This window comes from Equus asinus, chromosome 7, assembly GCF_041296235.1.
Source record: "Equus asinus isolate D_3611 breed Donkey chromosome 7, EquAss-T2T_v2, whole genome shotgun sequence".
Taxonomy (NCBI): Eukaryota; Metazoa; Chordata; class Mammalia; order Perissodactyla; family Equidae; genus Equus; species Equus asinus.
The window spans coordinates 41,475,219-41,482,082 of record NC_091796.1 but is presented as its reverse complement, the minus strand read 5'-3'; positions in this window follow the sequence as shown (position 1 = coordinate 41,482,082).

Sequence of the window (6,864 nt, the reverse complement as noted above, 5' to 3'; positions counted from 1 at the left end):
AGTGCAGTGTGTGCTTTAGTGTCACACCGGGGCATCGTTTAACCAGCCCACTCATGGATTATTTCATTATCTAGGGTAACGTTCCTTTGTTTGACTTTTGTACAGACCTTTTTGTATGATTTGTACATGAATTAAGATCTTAGACTTTGTGGAATTAGGTATTAACATGAAGGTAGATACAGTGGAACTGCAAATAATTTCTGTCGGGTAGAAAAGACAGCCCCCAAGGTTACATTTTTTTACTGCCCTGTAGATCAGTCTTATTCTAACATTCTTCTTAAATCCCTATAACTACCCAGTTCTTTTTTTTAAAGATTTTATTTTTCCTTTTTCTCCCAAAGCCCCCCGGTACATAGTTGTGTATTTTTAGTTGCGGGTCCTTCTAGTTGTGGCATGTGGGACGCCACCTCAATGTGGCCTGACGAGCGGTGCCATGTCTACACCCAGGATCCAAACCAGCGAAATCCCAGGCCACTGAAGTGGAGCATGTGAACTTAACCACTTGGCCACAGAGCCGGCCCCTACCCAGTTCTTCAAAATACTCTTTGAATAGCTTTATTATCTTGCTAATTCGATAATTAATGAGTTAATAAGTCTTTAGCTAACTCTTCGCATTTAGTTAATACATTTTTAGTTAATAAATCTTTAGCATGTGTTCATTCTACATTGGAATGAGAATCAGTTTTTTAGCTTCTTGAAAATTATATTAGGTAGTTATGATGGTTAAATGAGACAACATGCCTAGAACATAGTAAACGCTCAAGAAATATTAGATTTTATTAAGTTTCATGCCCTGATTCCTCCAACCTTATAAGAAAACAATGTAACACTATTCATAGAGGAAGCAAATACACATATATGTGTGTATAAATGTGTTAGAGATGTATATATACACATATGTACATATATTGTAATATATGTATAATGTTGATGTATATATCTTATACATAAAATATTTGCTTTCAAGAACTTTATGTAATTTCTAAAGAATCTCTGTGTATTTCTTTTTTATTTATTTTTTTTGAGGAAGATTAGCCCTGAGATAACTACTGCCAATCTTCCTGTTTTTGCTGAGGAAGACTGGCCCTGAGATAACTTCTGCCAATCTTCCTGTTTTTGCTGAGGAAGACTGGCCCTGAGCTAACATGCATGCCCATCTTCCTCTGCTTTATACGTGGGATGCCTACCACAGCATGGCTTGCCAAGCGGTACCATGTCCGCACCCTGGATCCCAACCGGTGAACCCCAGGCTGCCAAGAGGCAGAACGTGCAAACTTAACCGCTGTGCCACCAGGCCGGCCCCTCTCTGTGTATTTCTATATTCCCATGACTGACTTTAACGTCTTCTAGAAAATGTTAATATGAATAACCAATGACAATATACTCAAGCCTGTTTTGGGGTTAGTATCCCTGAGCTGAAAGTGCTTAGCCAGACTAAATGAGAGACAAGAGCAGCGTCATAAAGATGCCTCTGAGAATGGCACAGATTCTACGAAAGAAGCTTCTTGAGTGCTCCATGAGAACTCTCAAACCTTAACCGTGTTGACATAGCTCCATTGTGAGAGTTGCTTATCTATAAACATCCATCTGAAATGGACATTTATTCATGTGGTCCTGGTATGTATAGGGGAGATAAATAAAAGGCAGAAGAAAACAGCACAAAAAACACATAAATAAGCACTACCAGTCTGTATTTTTTCTTTCTTCATAGGACTGGCTGCACAGCAAAGTGTCTGTGAAACTTTACCTTGCAAATAAAAATATGAAAGTCAATTTTTTCTGAACTTTTCACTCAGGGACCCAAAATGGTTAACTATACTCCTATCTGTGAAAACTATGTATTAAATTGATTTATTTTTAAATTTCTTTTTTTTAACATTTAATGCAACTTAGGAAAACCATCCATTTCTCCCTCTTCAATAAAATATTCATTCATGTTCCAAGATACTATAGTGTTAGGACATAGTAAAATATTTCACTAATGCCTGTAACCCAAACAATGTATCTGGCTTGAAAGATGATCATTTTATTTCTTTCTCACTCATAGAGGTTGATCAGCTGGCCTCATTAAGAGTTATAGCTTTTACCACAATGAAAAAGGTGGGCAGAGAATTTTGTCATCGTCCCTGTTCTAGAGGAAGAGGTGAATTTATATGGTAAGTTAAAGATGCGCTGCCTGTAATTTAGAATGTTCAAAAAGAATAAGCTCAGGAAAGAGATAAATAAAACATTTTTCACAGTGGTAAATTATTTAAATGGTATTAATTAATGTAATCTTCCCCAGAAGCTTCCCTGACCTTGTCATTTAGGGATAGGAGCTCCTAGGCAGTTTCTTATTGTAATATTTCCCCCCAATTATGCATGGTTTATAATAGGCTCATTATAAAAATTTGAAAACAGAAATATACTGAGCAGAAAGTGGAAGTCTCTAATACCACTGTAGAACACTGGCTCTGTATTCTTTAGATATTACACTTATATATACATACGTATTACATAATACACTGTATAGTACATATGCTATATATTACATTATATATATGATATATATTAGAAGATAAATGAGATCATCTTAAATCTGATTATTCTTTAACTCAACCTTTTCACTCAACATATTATAGACATTTATCAATATCAATGTATATGGGTCCTTTTGATGGCTGCATAGTATTCTTTTGCATGAATTTATCATGAAGTAATTTAATGCATTAATTAGCAAGTTTCAGTTTACAGTCAGATCAAATCACCTGCGAAGTTTAGCAGTCATCCTGCTGCCGATGTCCAGCTTATTCATTTTTAGATGCAGAAGGTCTAGTGTGGGACTCAAACATCCCTGTTTTTAAGAGTATTCAGAGAAGAATCTGATACAGACTAAATTTTGAGAAGCAATTAGTTAACAGCTTTCTTGTAAATAAACATTTAGTTTCTATTTTTTGTACACAACATTGTAAGAAAATTGACACCTGAAAACAGACGAAATAAAAAGTTAGGAAGACTCTTATTTTTCTGTCTCTCCCTTTATTCCTTTCCATCTTTCCTCCTTGTTTCCCCCAGCCTCTGACCTTACCACTTATTCCATGGAAGGACAAATAGTGAAAGATTAGATCGATTTTTGGAGAAAATAGAGAGCTAAAGGAAACCATGACAGGAAAGGCGTTCAACAAAAGATACTGGGAGAAGGAAAGACAAAATCATGTTTTCAAGAAAGCAAAGAATTCATTTATTCAACTAAGATATTTAATTAGAAAGATGCAAAATGGTGATGGTAATGTGGAAGAAAGGCCAGCCTCAGGTTTTGAAATAAATGACTGATAAAGGATGAGACCAGATTTGCCATTCTAGGTGCATCATTATGAAATAGGAATTCCTGTTTTAAATACTTTTTCATTAGGGCTTCTCCCTATGTATTTAATTTTCACAACTGTTGCAAATTTAATTTTAAGCGGTGAAGGTGAATGGGACAAGCACTGGTTTTCTCTCTTTCACTCTCTAGCTGTGTGATCTTTGACGAGTCAATCTCTTTTGTATCATTTTCCTTGTCTGTAAAATGTGTGAGCTGGATTACTCTATAGCACCTTTCACCTCTAATATTCTTTCATTCAATGAGAGAGAAATTTATTTCATTTTGTAATTAACCTCATTTCAAAATAAAAGCCTTTTCTTTATTCTAACTTAAAAACCCGTGGGCTTTGGGGTATGTGGCAGTGAACACCTACAGCCCATTAATATACATCTCACTGCGACCTTTCTCATCTACCATGCGTCAGATACTGTATGTTATTCTGAAACACAGAGGGCCAAGGAGAATTCATAGATTATAGGAAGGTTTTCACACTTTCCTGGAAATCAGCCCACAAAGACTAATAAGCAGGAAGTGATGTCTCCAGGATATCAACAATCTAAAACAAGTTCTAAGCAAACAGAAAAATGTAGGCTCAAATACAAAGACTACCCAACAACTCAGGGACTTTCCATCTTTCAGAAGTAAGAAATGTGTAAATGGTAACTGTGCTTTTCTGATTAAAACAATTGCCTACTCAGGATAAAACCAAACCACACAAGTATAAATTGAGGAAAGACTGCCTAAGCTGAAATAAACACCAAGTCAGTCACAAATATTTGAATAACAGTGAACCGTTAGTTGGTGTAAACAAGCAGTGCATGATCACACAGTATCAGATGGGAGGGCCCTGCCTGCTCACTGGCCCAATGTCTTACCACGACTGCCCTTGTAGGGGGTTGAATGGCGGGCCCCAAAAGATATGTCTACCTGGAACCTGGTAATGTGACCTTATTTGCAAAAAAGGTCTTTGGAAATGTAATCTGCGTAGCTCTAAGTCCAATGACAAGTGTGCTTACAGCAGAGGAGAAGGCAGTGTGGAGACAGAGGCAGAGATGAAGTGGTGTCTCTCAGCCAAGGAATGCCAAGGATTGCTAGCAGCCACCAGGAATGGAATGGATCCACGGAATAGACACTCCCTCAGAGCCACCAGGGGGAACCACACCAACTGACACCTTGATTTCAGACTTTTGGATTTCCATCCTCCAGAACTGTGAGAGAATAAGTTTTTATTATTTTAAACCATCCAGTTTGTGGTACTGTGTCACAGCAGCCCAGGGAAACAATAGACTCCTTTCAAAATATAGTTTCCAAAAATACTGGTCTGCTCAGAGTTCCCTGAACACAGTGCCCACGTGCACACAGAATATAATCCCCGAATACTATGGGGATTAGTTGATCTTGGCCGAAACCCCACTTCCATGACCTATAACAGTCAAAAACTGTCCCCCATGCAGCCTGTGAATTCCCATGCATATTTCCTCATGACTTGGGTTGCACTTCGAGTTGCACAGGCTGTACACTCGAGAAAATCAGCCAGCCAGGGAGGTGAGGCCCTCTGCCCTTGAAGCTGTGCCCTCTGCCACTGGAGGATTGAGAGGAGATCCCCAATTGCCTTGGGGATGCAATACCTCTTTTTTGCACAGAGCAATCACTCAGTCTCAAAGAGGGGTTTTTTTTGTTTGTTTTGTTTTGTTTTGTTTTTGTGAGGGGGATTGGCCCTGAGCTAACATCTGTTGTCAATCTTCCTCTTTTTGCTAAAGGAAGATTGTCACTGAGCTAACATCTATGCCAATGCTCCTGTATTTTATGTGGGATACCACCACAGCATGGCTTGACGAGCAGTGCTAGGTCTGCTCCTGGGATCCGAACCTGCAAACCCTGGGCCACTGAAACAGAGCACACGAACTTCACCACTATGCCACCAGGCTGGCCCCAAGAGGTATCTTTTTAAAATTTATACAAAAATAATGTAATAACCACAGTGATCTTGGTGGTTCTTTGTGTCTTCTTGCATTTGGTCCCATGGTCTCAGCCCTTCCCCAAGACTGGTATCCACAAATAATTTCCAAACATCAAGCATGTGCTAAGCCTAGTAAGATTACTAAAGTTCAGGGGTAGCGCAGAGGAAAGATTACATATACCACACAATTTCACCATCAGTTCAGTTTTCCCTCATGTTCCCCTCTCCTTACCAAAATTCCAAAATCCTTATACACAACTATGCTACTGATGTAAGCCATCCCACCAACCCCCTCTGTAGACTGTATTCTGGAGAATAAAATTTTCTCCATCTTTTGTCACTATTTTAAGTCTCTGGCCCCTGTGCTTGGAATCACTTTCTCCCCTTGTCCACTTGGTAAACTTTTATTCGTCTGTTCGTCTTTCAAATCCTACTTCTAAATCAAAGAAACGGGATTTTTAAAAACTAAAGACTATATAATGCCCCTCCAAATTCACCAGTCATCATCAATCTCTCACATATTATCCTCTGTTCTCTTCTGCCTCTCCCCAACTTGATGATAACTCTTTGAGAGCAGAGCCCTGACTGACTGTTCCCACCACCCTGCATTTAGCTCATGCTCAAATGTTTGTCTCCTAAGCATTTTTCTCATGACCAAATATCCTAAGAGGATTATAGTCACTCAAATTTAAACTCCTGCCATTTTCCAAAAATCTGTAACATTAAAAGCCTGACAGGTTCTGCTGGCCATCACTTCTTCTGATGGTGAAGACATAGGCTATAGTGTAAAGGCTTTTTCTTTTTTAGCGTTGGATTTCTGCCAGAGTTTGTGGTTGCCATTGATTTTGCACCTCTGTGAGTACATCTTCTTTCCTTTCACTTTGCTTACATAGTATCTTTCAGGAAGATCACTTTCACTTCCTCCTTCCTAATTCCCTTTGTTGTGCTCACATTTACATTCACTGCCCTATTTTTAAGGGCTTTTGGTGAGATTATGTTTCATCTGAATTTGATTTCCTTTTCTATTTTTGGTTCCTTTCCAAGTTCAAATTAACAATGCCACTAAGCAGGGGAAAGTGTGTTAATGAGACAGTTTCCTCTTGACAGGCTCAAAATGCTGTTATTTTCTTACAGAGTATATTAGATTATGACCGATGAGTTTAACCTAGAAAAGAGCCTTTTCTTTTATTTCCTCCATGTAGGCTGCAACACTTTATTTTTGATTTAGTAACAAAAAACTGCATTTTTTCCCCATGCACTGCTTATTTCTTGCCAGTATCTTTGAAAATTGACATTCTTATCTAAATATAAAAATTATAGCTCAAATGAAAATGTTACTTTCTAAATTTTGAGTTTATTAGTGAATATGGATCGTTAGTGCTTTATACACCTCATTGTGGTAAAGGCTCACAACAATACTATAATATAGGTACCATTATTGGCTTCTGGTTACAGTTGGAGAAACTGAGTTTGTCAGAGGCAAAAGACCTGCCCAAAATTGTCCACTTAGAACCTGATGAATTCAGCGTGCAATCCTTCTTCAACAGAGTTCCTGCGCCCT